The 17,090-nt window shown below is 48.4% G+C and overlaps 1 protein-coding gene across 1 annotated transcript in view; it reads left to right on the top strand.

The window, feature by feature from the left end:
* MYRFL (myelin regulatory factor like) overlaps nt 1-17,090 on the top strand; it is a 1,005,707-nt gene that overhangs the window by 781,838 nt on the left and 206,779 nt on the right. The window lies entirely within an intron of this gene.

Genomic DNA, 17,090 nt, shown 5'->3' with positions numbered 1-17,090 from the left:
TCAAAATGAAATTAAAATAAAACAAGACCAAAACAGCAAAAATTAAATTAGTAGAATTAGAGATATTAAAGTTTAAAGTTTACAGTGAGAAATAGCACTGAGTATATCTGGTCGCACCGTACCAGGACAAAGTCACAAGTTCAGGCTGACCATGATGGAGCATGGACCCTTTACACAAGCTCAGTTAGGCCCGCTGAACAGAGTACCTTAAATCCTGGTTGCCAAGGATTGTTGGATCCACATTGAAGAAGCGTCGGGCAGCTCATGTGAGGCATCAATTCCACGATGCGTCAAGCCTGTGGTGTGAGATTCTGTTGCATTGACGTTGAGGATCCCATTGACTGGACTTGCAATGTGAAGTCTGGTGTTGGGTATGTGGTGCGCAGCTGAGATGATGCATCGATTCTGATAAGCGGTAGAGCTGTTATGTGGAATTTTGCTGACTATGCCGCAGCTGTGGTTGACGAGAGATGAGGGAACCGTGCCAGGGAAAGCATTGCTCAGTGGTGGTTCTGTACCAGATGCGCCGGTCCCAAGATGTGCATTCCGGCAGTGATGTGAGTCTTTTGCGATGGATCCAATCTTCACAGCAGTGGTGATGCGTCGCTTCTGCTCTGAGATGCGCCGCTCAGCGGAGGAGATGCATTGGTTCTGCTTGGGAATGCACCACTCAGCAGAGAAGATGCTTCAATTCCGCTGGCAAGAACTTAAACCCACCTCCAAGGGTCCAGGACTGGGGTGGCACCACTTGGAAGATTAGACTCACAGATGGCTGATTACAGGTGCAGATGGCTGGAAGCCTGGTATGCTTCAGATCAGGAGGCCAGCCAACTAGCCATGAACTTACTCTGGGGTCTGGTTTCAAGAGACGCAATTCCAGTCCACCTCACCCAGGCAAGACAGGAGAAGGCAGCAGATAAGCACAGCAATGCAGGAGTTCAACAGAGTGTAGTCCAGTAGAGTGGCAGTCTGTCAGCAGCACTGCAATCCTTTTTCCAGTCAGAGTATCCACAGGCCCAGGAGTTTACTGAAGTGGTGGTGGATGAGGTTCTTCTTTTATACACAGTTGTTCCTTTGAATTCGGGGAAATGGTTCTAGAGATGTGCTTTTTAAGTGCACAGATGCCCTGCCCTGGCTCCGAGCTAACTACATGGGGTATGCAGACTTTTGTGTGGGGACAGGGCACAGCCTATTCAAGTGTAAGTGATGGCGTGTCCAGCTCCTCCCTCCCATCCTGCTAGTGATGGCACATTCAGTCACACCTAAGCTCCCATTGTGTGCGGCTGTCTAGATAGAGTACACAAAGCCCAACTGCCAACTACACCATCATGTGACCGGAGATAGGCTGCAGGCACCAAATGGCTAAGGAAAGAAAATGTAGGGGGGGGCGGAGCTTGCAGCCGTTGATGCCGGACGCGTGAGCGCCGAGCTCCGAGTTGCCACCTGCATAATCCTTCATTTTAATCCTTCATCGACAGGATTTTGACCTCCCGAAGTGAGCCCAGCGGACAGGACCACTGCAGAGCGCAATCGGTGGTGCTCTCACGGCAGATCTACCGCAATCCTCGGCGCTACGGGGAGAAGAGGCCCCGGCAGACCCAGGCCCTGCAGCAGCGGACTCGCCTGATTGCCTGGCCGGCGTACGTAACCTGACGTGCGGCTGGCGGAGTGTCGCAAACCCGGGGGCATTGGAACTCTGCCTAGGATGCGGAAATCAGCGGGCGGCCCGGAGCGGGTCGGCCACGGCAGGAGCGGAAAACGGACAGAGGGGTGCGGAGACCGCCGGAGATTGCTGTACGGCTGTGTGACTCGGCAGTGAGGTACGATTGAAAGACACGTGGGCGGCAAGCAAGGACCTGTGTTGCGGCCCGGCGCGGAGATCGTGTGGGTGTTGTCCCGAGATTGGGGGATTGGAAGAGCTCCCCCACCCCATCACACAGAGCCGCAGGCCGCCGGGTAGCGCCGCGACGACCTCAGCCTTGGCGCGCCCGATCACAGGGGACTCAAAGGGGTGGCGACATAGGAATCCCCTGGCAAAGGTACTGATAAGGTGGGTCCTGGCTTGTGTCCCCGCCGACTGGCAGCACCCCGGGGAAGGCTCAGATCCCCCCTTGTTCACGGTCGACACAAATTGTGCCGCTGATACAAAGCCCTCACCGCTGGAAGGAACTGTGGGGTACTGAGCTATGTGAGATGCTCTGTGCATACTGCCTCTGAAGCCTGGCGCCTAGTGCCGTTGGACGCAGCTATACAGGCGGACACTACGCTTTGTGGAGAGGCGCTACTGGACATACGTGGTGCCCGCGCGGAAGCGACGCAGAAGGGATCTCACATACACACCGCTGTCGCGGGAGTAGTGCACGGAAGCCTGCGGTGGAAAGGGGTTGTGCCGCCCTTGAGGATTCTGCATGGTGGGCCGAGGCTCCTCGCCCGACGACGCGGAGTAAGCAGAGAAAGCGACGGGCGCAGCAACAGTAGTGAAGGCGGAAAGATCAGTGTGTGGAAAGGCAGCGAAGCGCAGTGTACCTGTTCCCACTCCTCAGCTGCAAGCAGTGTACAGTGATAAGCTCCGGGAAGTGCGGCCTAGGCGGACTCGGACACTGCATCATGGGCAAAAACGACAGAACGCAATCCAAACGGGCCTTTGACCAACGTAAGTCAAAAGCCACCGAAGAGCAGCAGCCGGACCCCCCTGCTAAAAGTTCGGCCCCTGAAAACACGCTTTATGCCGATATTAAGGACATGCTAGTATCCATGGAACGAGGGCTGCAGGAAAGTATGGCGTCCATAGGCACGAAGATAGACTCGCTCACCTACCGCATGGATCGCATGGCGGAAAGAGTTGACAAGCATGCGGAGAGACTCGATATGTCGGAGAGGCGCATCACAGAGGTGGAGAAGGCTCAAACTGAGTGGGACAAGGATCGTAAGCAGTTCTCTAGACTCCTACAAGTCATCCAGGAGAAGTCGGAGGATTTGGAGGCCCGCTCGAGACGCTCGAACATTCGTATTACAGGCATTTCGGAGACGACGCAGACCGGGAGGATGGAACTGTTTGTCGAGAAGCTGCTCATTTCACTTCTGGGGGACGATGTCTTCTCGCCGATGTTTGTAGTCGAAAGGGCCCATCGTACGTTGACACAGCGACCACCCACAGGTGCTGCTCCCAGACCGATCATCGCAAAACTACTGAATTACAGAGACCGCGACGCGGCGCTTTGGGTGGCCAGAGAGAAAGGGAAGCTGCAGTACGAGGGCATGGATGTTTCCTTGTACCCTGACTTCACGGCTAAAGTCCAAGAGGAGAGGCGGCGCTTTGCCCCCTACAAAAGACAAATGCGAGAGATGGGACTCGACTACGCAATGCTGTACCCTGCGAAGCTGCGAATAAACAGGAGGGGGCACTCACATTTTTTTACCGACCCTAAGGATCTGCAGAAATCACTGAAGGAATGGGCCAAGGAGCAGAGGTCTAGCCCTAACAGAACAGCCGACGATCTGGCGGACAGCAAGGGGCTGGATGAACAGGAATGACGAACTAGCCATCACCTGTGTGACGCACTTTAGTAACCACAAGATCCATGCTGGTGCGGTTGTACTGTGACACTGCACGGCTGTGCTTACACGCGGATCGCGCTTCCGGGTGAGAGGCGATGAAGGCGCCCAGAACATTCCTGGAAGCTGAAAGCTGGGTGAGATCGTTCTTTTTATTTTTCTTTGTTGTAGCCATCTCCCTTTCCATGCCCACTGAATGCAAAGCGGAGATAAGAGACTATGTTTGGGACTTTCTGGGGGCGGCAGTGTGTGTGCTACAGTAGGGTGCTGTTAATCCTTTCCGTTGATGGACATTACTAGTCAAGGTGGCACCTGGGGCGGCGACTGTTCGTTACTCTAATGAGGTCTTCTGTTGTGTTTCACCTAGCGACCTCTGCCCCAGTGCGCTTAGCTCAAGTTGACCCCAGGTGGTCTATGTCCTGGATGCTCCAGGATGATTCTAAGTTTTCAAGTTTTGAGGGTGGGATTGGACCCTGTCAGGCCAGGTTGGGGGAGTTCTGCAGTGGGTGGGGGGAGGTACAGGTTTCGGGAGGTTACGGTTCCATTTGGGGGGTTCTACTGGGTACGCCAAGCAGGTTGTTGACTGATAGCTATATTGCAGGAACTGTTGCTCTTATTGTACATTGCTGGACAGGGTTTAACGGACCTGGGGTCATGTTGATTGCTGATACACTGTTTTTTCTTCAGAAATGGCAGACATAGGTAGAATGCCTGGGGATGCTAGGCCCGACTCACTGCAGGCAATAACATGGAATGTGAGGGGGTTGAATGATCACCAGAGCTTAGGAAGGTGTTGAACTACCTACATAGACACCATGTTGATCTTGCGCTCATACAGGAAACACATCTTCCCCCCCACAGTAAAATGCTTGATACCTCAGGTGTTAGGGGTAGCTGCCTGGCAGCGGGTTTCACCACACAATCTAGGGGTGTCCTCATATGGGTAAACCTGCGCTCACAATTGCGGCTGTCCCTTATAGACGCGGACACTGAGGGACGTTTCCTAATTGCACGGTTCATGGGTAAAGGTCTGGACCTGGTAGTGGTTAATGTTTATGGACCCAACTATGACCACCCCGAGTTCTACGCTGGTTTAGCAATGCGATGCAGGCCATACGAGACCTCCAAGATGTTATGGGGGGGGACTTTAACTTTGTGTACGACCCTGATACGGATAGATCGCCCGGCAGCATTGGCCCTCCTTATGCAGGCGGAAATGCTGAAACTAGACTTGGTTGATGTGTGGCGCACCAAGCACCCCACTCGGGGGGGGGTTCATACACTACTCGGCTCACCATGATATGCATACGCGCATAGATCACTTCCTAGCCTCACAAACGATAATTGCAGGTATAAGTAGATGTGAGGTACTGCCCCGTACACTTTCGGACCATTCTCCCCTACTTTTGACATTGGCAGTCCCGACGAAAAGAATTCCCCCGTTCACCTGGAGATTCCCCCCCTACTCGCTTCTTGATGAGGAGTTCAGAGGTAGTCTGGCGGAGGACATTGGATGCTTTCTTTGACAAGAACCTAGGCACTGTGGACAGCTTCCTGGCACTGTGGGATGCATTTAAGGCATATATCAGAGGGATGGCCATACACTCCGGTGTACTCAGATCCATTAGACAACGGTTGCGGACACTCGAAACCCATTTGAGAGATCTAGAAGAGAAGCAAAGCAGAGGCTATGATTCGGAGACTGCGGATCGCCTTAAAACACTGCATACGGAATATCAAGAGGAGGCCGATAGAGAGGTTCAGCATATGGGCAAGTACGCCACGGCTAGGGTGTACGGGGAGGGGGACCGACCTGGCTCGGTCCTAGCTCTAATTATGCGGCAGGAGAGGAATCCATTGATAATAGACAAACTGATGTCACCCACTGGGTCCTCCCTCACAGACGAAGCGGAGATTATTACAACATTGAAGAATTATTACTCGGATCTCTACCAATCCACATCCTCTCACATGGAAGAGGAGATAGAGGATTATCTTAGTTACATTAGGATGCCATTCCTCCTAGACTCGATGAGAGAGTTCCTGGCAGCTCCGGTCCAGGAGGATGAGATAAGGGAAGCTCTAGGGGGGATGGAAGCGGGTAGTTCCCCCGGAATAGATGGCCTTACTGTGGGCTTCTACAAGGCTTTTCTCGACAAACTCATGCCCCATCTGATCACCCTATTTGACGAGATCTGTGCAGACGGGTCGATGTGTCCCACCATGAGCGAGGCCCTGCTGATAACGATATTGAAGCCTGGCAAGCCCCCTACAGCTTGTGGCTCGTATCGGCTTCTGTCCTTGCTGAATGTGGACACCAAACTGTATGCCAAAGTACTCGCCACTCGTTTGGTGCTCCTTGTCCCCGATCTCGTGGCACCGGAGCAGGCAGGATTTGTCCCAGAAAGGAATCTGACCTATAACATCAGAACAGTGTTGGGAGTAATGCAGCATGTTCGGCAAGAGAACAAGGCTATAGCCATATTTCTCGATATGGAAAAAGCATTCGATTCAGTTGAATGGCCCTTTATGTTAAGAGTGCTGCGAAAACTAGGGCTGGGTGAACCCTTTCTACAAATGATGGGAGCACTGTACTATAAGCCAACGGCCAGATTGCGAATGGGAAACTCTGTCACTGACCCTTTCGACATCAACAGAGGGACGAGACAGGGATGCCCCCTTTCTCCCTTACTGTATGCTCTTGTGGCTGAGCCCCTAGTCTGCGCTATCAGAGAGTACCATGCCGCAGAGGGCATCAATTTTCCGACATATAAGATTGGCATATCCACATACGCGGATGACACTCTGCTATACGTCTGCGAACCAGAGACAAATCTCCCATCAGTGCTTAGAGAGGTCGTGAGATTTGGGGCGCTATCAGGTCTTAAAGTCAATTGGAACAAATCTGTAGCGTTTCCATTGGCTCCAGTCACCACACCTTTCGTGATGGACTACCCCCTCCAGTGGTCTTCTGACCCGGTCCGGTACTTGGGGATAAGGTTGCACATGGACCCTGACACCTTGATTCGGGAAAACTATGGAACCGCTTTTTCCAGACTGCTGGATGACATAGAGAAATGGTCCCTGATGGGCAGGATCTCCATTATGAAAATGGTGGTGCTGCCTAGGTTTCTGTTTTTGTTCACCAACATCCCAGTCGTCCTCTCCAAGGCTTTTTTCAAGCAGGTGACTCAGGCGCTCACCCGATTAGCGTGGGGGGGAAACACCCCAGAATACAGTGGCAGACCTTGACATTACCTTATGAAATGGGAGGCCTGGGCGCCCCTGACATGGAGAGGTATTACAGAGTAGCGCAGGCGGCTCACCTTCACACCTGGATACACGGATCTCCTCAGATCCCGCATGTCATTCTTGAGCGCCTCTTTGCAGACCCACTGCCACTGCCGGCCACAGTACTCCTGCCGGTAGACCGCAGTGTTGGTAGGCTGGACTCCCTTAAAACCACGAATCATGCCTGGCATGAGTTGGCACGAGCGCAGGGCTGCGACCTTCTGTACTCTCCGCTCCTGAGGATTGAATGGGCGGTGTGGATCCCTTTGCTAAGGGAGAAGGGAGTTACAAGAACTTTGCAGAGGTTGGGAGTGTCCAAACTTGAGGACCTCTTTGTAGATGGAGTGCTGAAGACATGGGAGCAATTGTCCCCACCGCAGGCAGACGACTCGCTCCTTACACGATTTCAATATCACAGGGTACAGGGGGCTATGCGGGAACTCCTTGGACCGGACCTACAGGAACCAACTGAGGTACCGGAACTTACGTACGTGATTAAAACAGTCTCTTCTCGTAAGCTGGTGACGGACCTAAACAATTGGGACCCCGCCACAAACAGGCCCCAACCATCCAAAGCTAGAACAGCGTGGCAGCATGATCTTCGACTGCAGATAGAGGATGACATGTGGCGGTATTGCTGCCTCAGCACAAAGAGGCTATCATTGAATGGGCGACATCGGCTAGTTCATTTCAAATTCCTGAATCGTGTCTACTACACCCCGGAGAGGCTGCACAGGTACGGCTTGCGGCAATCCACGAAGTGTGAACGCTGCCACGCGGAGTTAGCTGACTTCCTGCACATGGTCTGGAGCTGCCCGGGCATCAGTAAATTCTGGGGGGAAGTATTCGCGGAACTGTGCTTAATTCTAGAGGCGGATATTGAGGCAGATCCTGCACTGGCACTGTTGGGTTACTCGAAGCCTCTGCCAGTTGCATTGAGGCGGCTGGTAGATATGGCCTTGTTAATGGTCAGGAGAGTAGTGGCCGCTTGTTGGATGAGAGGCCCATTACCAACAAAGAAAAGATGGGAAAAGGACATGTTGTACTGCTGCACACAGTCCGAGGTATATAGCGATTTGCTCCCTCCCAGGAGCCGGCCCAAGAACTTCTGGGCATTGTTTAAGTCATACATCAGCCGTACTGGGGAGGAGGAGGACACAGAGCAGGGTGGGGATGTAGACAAGTGTGACACACATGATGAACCTGGGTAGGGGCCTTTATTGGGGTTCGAGGTTGGTGCATAGCTGGGGTCCTAGGGGGGGTGCGGTAGGGTCATGGCGAATAGAGGGACACTAGAGCGCAGTCTGCATGCAGGAGATTTGTGGGGTGCGTAGCCCATGGGTCACAAGGGAGGGCTTGGCTTGCCATGGGAGGACTGCAGGTCGTTAGGCGGCACACAAGCTCCTCCTTACTCATTCGGTTCACACCGTGTCCAATCGAGTACTAGCTGTGTTGCAACCTGGGCGAGAGCACTAATGGCGATATGAGGGTGGGGGGGTAGTTGGGGTAGGAGTTAGTTAGCCCTTTTCTTTTCGTTTTTTCTTGTTATGGTGCTGGGTTGGGTCTTGCCTGCTAGCCCCTGGATGGGTAATGACACCGTCCTCCACTCAGCCAGAGAAGTGCCGACACGAACCCTGTAAGGTGTGCACGATGATACTGTCTAGCTTCTTCCAGATTTGTATTTCTCTATTCTCTCATTGTACGCTGCCGAGCCTCCGGGATGTCGGCCCTCAGGCTGTGTCAAATTAATTCTGTGTACGAGATATGTTTTACTTGCATTGGCTGTCGCCCCTCGGGGGCTGCAGGCGACTAACTCTGTACTAGAATTTTGACTGTGAATAAAGGTTAAAATTTGAAGAAAAAAAAAAAGAAAGAAAATGCCAACTTTTTAAAAGTTAGATTAGCAAAACACAAAGGCAACGATACTGGAAAAGAAACAGAGCTATAAATCATTATTTGTAAACATACAGTTCCTTTTGAATTTTTTTTTTTATTGTACTGAAATATAAAAAGCCCAATTGCATAAATCAAAATATTAGAGATGTACTTAGAGAAAATTCCACACTGGAAGAACATGCAAATAATAGTAGAAACACAAAAGACAGTTGCGATAATGTTTAGTATATATTGTACAAAACCATACATACAATATTACATGTCCCATGTCAAACAGAACTCATGAAAACATATATACTAAAAGAATTGTGACCATACAAACATAAAAACAAGGGTTTCCAGCACCAGCACCAAAGACAAATACTATATTTGATTTACACAAAGTTTTAGATCAAGCCTTTCCATTCAAAGGATTGGAATGTAGAGTATGGTTAGTATTGTCGATGATGTTTTGACCCACTATAGAATATGGGGTCTCATCAAGATCATATAATATGAGGGACACCTGGGACAGGAATACAGACAGATGCTCAATACCAGGGTCTTATAATACAGACCGTCATATACTTGAAGGCAAAGGAATAGGCCTACCTGATAAAACCAAAATACACCATCCAAAAAGTGCCACCACTGAAAAGTGACCAAATTTAAATTATGAACACAGGGACCCAAAAGACGAAAAAGCCATTTAGTCATTTAGAGAACACACTAGTTTCCCAGAAATTTGCAGGAAATTAAGATTACAGACCCTGGATAACAACTTACCCCCTTGCAGGAGAAACATAGAAATGATACTACGGTATCCGCATGCCACCAGGACAAACAAAGTCACAGCAATCTGTCTGTGACACAGTCCAGTCATTTTGCATTAAAAAATCCCTGTAGAGAGAATGCTGCCACCATCCCAGAGTACAGCCATATCCACAATCGAACGGTCAGCGAAGGTGGGCTACATCTGTTAGACTCTCCTCGTCGTTGAGAGTATGCCACAGGAGACTGGTGGTACATTCCTTAACCCCTTCGATGCTGATGATGGCCCCCAGCCGTCATGCACTACGGTGGGCGTGTGCTGATGACGGCTGGGGGCCATCATGAACCTGCCCACTCGCGATTCTGCCGCACAGGCGCGGAATCGCGGCCGCGCACATGGGGTTAAAACCAATCTTGCACTTCAAAACGAGGCTGGGATCCAGACAGGTTCTCACTATGGTAGCCTAAAGGGGGTGGTGTTAGTCTAAGCTACTTCGTACAGGGAAAGTGCTTGGGATAAATCAAGACAATTGTAAATGTGGTACATCCACTCTGGAAAAAATAATTTAAAAGCCAATGTAGAAATAATACATGCACTATAAAAAGTGATAAAAGCAGATGCAAATCGAGCAGAACATAAATAGCCAGAATATACATACACTGATAAAAAGTGTATATTCACGACCAGATAGCCGCATTCATCTTGAAAATCAGCATTTACATATATGTATACCTGATCACTATGGTCATATCACATGTAGATTTCATTAGGATCATGGCATTACAAATCAATAAGATCATAAGTTCATGGCATTGCAAGTCTAAAAGCATTTCAAATTAAAGAACATATATGTCTTTATAAATCATTTTATCACAAAGTCAGGTGATAATTAGAAAACAAGCTGTACCATCATATATTTACAGATTCAATTACTGTCCACAAGATGTGTTATCATTCCCGAGTTCAGTCACAATGACCACCACTCTTCAGCTGTATTCAGTCCATGATTTATAGAGGTGCATCGCTCAATCCATTTGATCCCCAGTTTGTGCAGCATATTCGTAAGGTCTCCTCCTCTTACTGGGGTGACTGCGCTGTCAACTTGCCACCTCATCTTATCACCATATGGTTACTATCCAATAGATGAGGTACCAAGGGAGTGTTGGTCATTCCACACCTGAATCTACTCTGGTCCTGGCTTATCCATGTTTTGACTGGTTGTGAGGCTTGCCATATGTAGATTAGCCTTCAGAGGCATCATATTGCATATACAACATTCCAGGAGTTACAGTTAAAAAAGTGTAATTTTCAGAATTGTAATTTAAAATACAACTTTACCATTAGCTAGGATTTTAAATTAGGATTCCAGAGACACCAGACTTGACCCAGTCATATCTTCCCATTTGGAAATAACACTTATAAAAAATAATAAGGTAGTCCCAATGTTATCCTATGAAAGATATGGGCTTTGCCGTAGTGAAAAACGAGTTAATGAGTTTTCATTTACCAGGACATGTAAAACTTTGAAGTATATGTCCTGCTTTTTAAATACATTTCACACTGCCCTCTGGGCTGTCCAGGGCCTACCTTAGCGGCGACTTATATGTATTTAGAAGGAAGGTGTGGGCCTGGCAAAACGTTTATGTTGCCAGTCCTAAATAGCAGTTTAAGCAGCACTTACAGGCTCTAAAAAAAGGCCGGCCTGAAACATTTTTAAGGGGCTTCTAATGTAGGTAGCACTATCATTACTGCTGCATACCTGCCAACATGAAGAACAATCTTACCATGTGAGGAGGTGGTGGGGCCTTGAAGTATATGTCCTACTTTTTTTAAAAATCTTTTTATTGACAAATAAAAATAATAAACAATTTACAAACAACAACAAAAGTAATATGCGATAATCACTCATATAGCACCAACCATCACAATGGATACAGCAAATTTTGTGGGGTCATGGAGACTCCGACGCCACAACGTCATTATATGCAACTGGAGGGGTACAAATGTCACCTCGATAGCCGTTCCAGGCACCCCAAATTTTCTCCCACATTCCAGGGTGACCCCTAGCCACATATACCGATCTCTCCCGAAACATGCTCCAGTCGAGATCTACCATATATTTCCCCAGTTGGGGCGACTGAACAGCACCCCAAAGTTGTGCGATGTTACGCTTGGCGATCATACATGTAAGCGTCACCCATCTTTTCCCATGTGGTGTGAGGTAAGAGGGCTGTGCAAGCTTTGATTCTGTCTAAATTAGACTATGCCAGCTCTCTTTTTCTTGGAGTCAATCAGGCTGAGCTCTCCCGTCTCCAACGCGTCCAGAACGCTGCCGCCAGGGCTCTGGTTGGTTTGCCTAAATTCTGTTCAGCTAGGAGAACCATCTTTAATCTCCATTGGCTCCCGGTGGCACAGAGAATAAAGTTTAAATCTTTGATTTTGACATTCAAAATCCTTAAGCTTTCTTCTCCTCAGATTTTGCAGCAACTCATTTCTCCTTATGTTCCAGCTCGCTCTCTGCGGTCTTCTGCTCTCCACCTTGCCACTGTTCCCCGTTTCAAGAGATCCAGGATTGGCGGCCGCTCCTTTCGAGTCCTTGCCGCCAAACTGTGGAATTCCTTGCCCGTTCACATCCGTGCCATCGATGAGCTCCTTGCTTTTAGGAAGGCGGTTAAACCTTTTCTTTTCCCCATAGCCCCTTAGTTCTGTTGCCGTTGTGTTGTGTTTCCCACCTCCTGTCCGTTTTTTTTTGTTCTGCACTAGCGCCAGGACGCCCCTTTGCTGGGGCAGCCGTGCGCTCAATAAATCAAGATAACATAACTCCACTGCTCTCTAAGTGTCACCAGCGGATCTTCCATGTGATTGATCAATTTTGTATAAATCAGAGAAATGGTTTTAGTGGGAAGATGCCCATCTAACACCCGATCTTCGAGTGGGGAAGACTCAGGAGGTGTAATGCCTTGGGGAATCTTCGTCTGTAGGGCATGTCTGACCTGGAGATATCTAAATCTCTCGTTCTCGCTTAGTTGGTAACTTTTTTGCAGGGCTTCAAACGAGAGGATCCCAATCCTCCCCCAGACATCCTTGACTTTTGAAATCCCGATTAGGTCCCAGCGGTCAAAGCCTTTTGTTTTCCACAGATTGCCCAAGCCCTCAGAGCTCCATAAGGGAGTGGCCTGCGTGATTCTCCCTTCCCACCTAAGGTGCCTATTGACTACGTGCCAAACCTGTACCGCGTGACCTGCCGGCCCAATTAGAGAGATCTTACCCAACTTAGCATAGAGGGCTCTCATATAATCATGTCAAGGCATCTGCCAAGGATACACTAACCAACCTTGAGGCTTCGCTCAAGGATTTCGACCTGACGACCCAAAATCGGAAATTGGAGAAATTAGCCCGCGACATACGTCTGTGTGATAAGAAAAAAACGTATCCATACCTACAGGAGGACTATTTTCGTCAAGACAACCAAGTTCGCTTCTCCAACAGAGGGTGTGGATCCTATAGAGGCAGACAAAATTACTAAACCTTTTCAGATTCGTCATACAGCTCCGAAGGCGATCAAGAACAACCGGGCCCAAGCAATCTTTACAACTACCTAGAGTACGGGTACCAACAACAACAATATAATCCTTTTTTAGGACAACACCAAGGATCATGGCGTCCACCTCGAGGCAGAGGGAACAACTGGCAGAGAGGTCAGCAACGGGCTCCCCAACAGAATTCGACCTCCTGGGACGGAGGACGCGGACAACCCCAGAAACAGGTGCATTTTCAATCAGAACAACACGGCGAGAGGACAACTCGCAACAAAACCTACCGGTGGTAGAGACTCAGGCCCGGACTGGCCGTTGAGGGCACCGGGCAATTCCCCGGTGGGCCGCATGGTTGGGGGCCGGTTTTGGGCCCCTGGGGCCGTTTTTGTTACAGGGCCGTTATGCTGCAAAAACGGCCCTGTAACAAAAAACGGCCGAAAACCGGCCCTGTCAAGGAGCGCGGTCACACCTCTCCCCCCTCCCCTCTCCTCCCGGAGGGGGGAGGGGGGCCGGCCGAGCACTTTGCCAGGGCCGGTTCTGGTTCCCAGTCCGGCTCTGTAGAGACTGCCTTAGCCCTAAGCCCAATTGTCAATATATCTAAACAATCACTCAATGAGGATGAATTAAAGTACTGAGTAAAGGGCTTTCGTATGTCCCAACGCACACACCTGATAAATTCATTATTCGGACTTAACTATTCAAATTGTTTCGAAAAATCAGGCTTAAATACTTCTTTCAGAACTCTGATCCTCTAACCAATCCATCAACAACAGGATTGAGAATACCTTCAACCTTTGTCCCTTTTGCCAGCACAATGAGCCATAAGATTCTAGCTTATGAGGCGGTGGTGTGGAGAGACGTTCAAGAACTTTTACATACCAAATCCTTTACAAAGTACAACACCAGTAAACGTGAGAAGGCTGCACTACAATCGCTAGCCCGCAACACCCAAGTCGTGATCAAACCTGCGGACAAAGGTGGGGCGATAGTTGTTCAAGATACCTCTGCCGATGAATCTGAAATCCTACGACAACTGGGGGATGCCACCAGCTACCAACTGTTGCGCTCTGATCCATCTAAGGCCATTGGCCAAGAGATCCTGGAGTTAACCCAAGCTGGTCTCGACCAAGGCTTCCTATCGGACAACGAGTTTCAATACCTCAATCAAAAACATCCAAGACTGGCGACAATCTATACCATACCTAAAATACATAAGAGTATGGTCACTCCTCCTGGCCGCCCTATCGTATCGGGGTGTGGCTCCATTCTTGAGCCACTTGGAAAATACATTGACTTCTTTTTGAAGCCCTTGGCTGAGTCTACCCAATCTTACCTCAGAGATACCATGCATACGATCAACATCGTCGAAAATCAACCGTTTGACCACCATCTTCAAAGATTAGCAACATGCGATGTGGTCTCATTATACATATGTATCCCCCAACAAGAAGCCCTTAGTGTTATATCACGGTGCTTACAACGACGACCTGCCCCGGTACAAGTACCATCAGAATTTATTGTGGCATTACTAAGAATTGCAATGACGAAGAATTTCTTCTTGTTTAAAAACAAATTCTACCTCCAAACCTCAGGAGTAGCCATGGGGGCCCCTTTTGCCCCGGATGTGGCAATACTTTACATGTCTGCCTTCAAGGAAGATACTGTTCTCAATCAAGTGAATCCATTCAGAGACCAATTGGGTCTCTGGATGCGATACATAGATGACATTCTGTTAATTTGGAATGGCAATCAAGATGAATTATCCACCTTCTTCACATGGCTAAATCACCAGTCCACATCCCTGAAATTCACGATTCAGTCGGGACAACCACGCCATCAACTTCCTAGATATTACTATCTATGAGGCATCAGGGATATTACTCACCACATTGTACCGCAAACCGGCCGAGAGAAATTCACTGCTGCAATATAATAGTCATCACCCAAGGGCGCTCCGTGACAATTTGCCCTTTGGGCAATTCCTACGGATTCGTAGGAATTGTTCCAGTAAAGAAAACTACTTTACACAATCAGATGATCTCGCAAACCGATTGCACCAACGCGGTTATCCAAGACGCCTGGTGAAGAAATCATGCAAACTTGCCTGGTACTACCCCAGAGATGAACTACTTGTAGTCAAAGACAAACGTGATCAATCAGATAATAGGATTGTCTGTGTTACCACCTTTAACATGAAAAACAACAAGATCAAGCGCATAATCAATCAGCACTGGCAACTTATATCGGATGATATCAACCAACTTCAAACTCCCCTACATGCTTTCAAGAAAGCCAAAAGCATCAAGAACTTTGTAGTACGGTCACTACTTCCAACACCAGAGGAGCCCACTATCACCTCACTCTGGGATTTACCCCCTGTGGTTGGACATACCAGATGTGGACACTGTAAAGCCTGTGACACTACCATCCAGACCAAGGAATTTCAATATTCCCAACATAGAATCAGGCTTAAGACACATAGCAACTACAATTCGGCTAATGTGATCTACGCAATAATCTGCCCGTGCAATAAAATCTACATTGGGCAAACACAGCAGAAAGTGAAAGCTAGGATTCTTCAGCACATGAGCAGGATTAGGTGCCACGTACAGGGGGCTCCCTTAGTAGACCATTTTAAGGGTGCAGGACATTCCCCGGACAACCTTAAATGGGTGGTAATAGAGAAAGCCACTTTGGGCCCACGGGGTGGTAACATCACAGGCATCTTAAATACACGTGAACTCAAATGGATATACTTCTTTGACTCAATTGAGACAGGTCTGAATGAGCATGACAGCTCTTTCTCACAACTGGCAATGTTAATTTAACATCTAGGTCTCCCCCAAATATGCACATGCCAAATTTCCATCAAACTATGTACGAATACCATCTTGAAATGCACTGGCCTACACCCTCATGTGAGAGGTGCGCCATAGTGAACCAGACTGTCAGTTGTTTTGGAATGGTCTTTACCCGACTGTCTGGAGGTAACCACCCTCACGAGTAGTAATTAACTGTACTCTTTAATTACTTACTCTGACCGTGCTTGTGATGGTAGTATTGGTCAGTAATGGTGTATGTTATCATTCTATAACTTTTTACTAACTTGCGTCAACCTGTTAATGACGATATGCACAACATCATTTGTATACCAGTACTAATGGCTCTCTCGCGGGCCGTTTAACATTCAAGGTCTCCTAATATTTCCCAATATTCTACAATTATTTGTATCTTAATGATGACAGTTGTTTTTATAAATAGGATAATTTGAATCTCCTAAATCTCCCAAATCTCAACAATTTCCTCCGTCTGACCGCGCTAACGCGCAGTCTTTTTTCTATATCGTTAAGCTGTACATACACCACGTGGTACGTTTACCATGGTGATATGAGAAACAGGAACAACGGTTCGCCATTGCGACAGCGAGCGGGGTCCGTTGCACGATTGAGTCAGCATTTTCCAAGTAAGTTTACCACCGCGGGGCATTTCCGCTCTTCTAGGTTACTATCCGGCCATTGATATCCGATATCTGAGACAGTAATGCCCAGTTAATCTTCTTTTTAGAACTTCCGGATTCCTGATTTATGGCCGGTCCCTGACGCGTTTTCCCAGTCCCGGGTAAGCAGTCAATCCTTCTGTCTGGCACCTCTTCTCATTCATTATTGTAGGGATAGAGAGTGATTGCTTTTTCCCCCCCTTGTACCCACAGGAACCACAGTCACCTCATTAACCCTTCGCTGCAATTCAGTGAAGATTTTGATAATTACCACAGGGTAAGTTACTTTGTAATTCATCTTTACCGTGATTGTTTTAAATGCCAAATCATGGTTCATTGTGACCCACAAAGCCTCGATCTATATGTTCTATTTTAGACACTACCTGCATGATAGGATCCAACCGATATTAGCAAATAAGCCGATGCTAACCTCTGGGCCGTTTTCCGGCTCTTTACGCTCGTTCATACCAATGTGATCTTGACTCCTTCATAATAGATTCAATTCTCCCTTAAACCCGTTTTAATTAATCAAGTTCCTGTTTAGGGCTTCAAATATCATTTTGAT

This window comes from Lissotriton vulgaris, chromosome 1_1 (assembly GCF_964263255.1).
Source record: "Lissotriton vulgaris chromosome 1_1, aLisVul1.2, whole genome shotgun sequence".
Taxonomy (NCBI): domain Eukaryota; kingdom Metazoa; phylum Chordata; class Amphibia; order Caudata; family Salamandridae; genus Lissotriton; species Lissotriton vulgaris.
The sequence above is the reverse complement of the archived record's forward strand: the minus strand, read 5'-3'. Positions and strand labels throughout refer to the sequence as shown.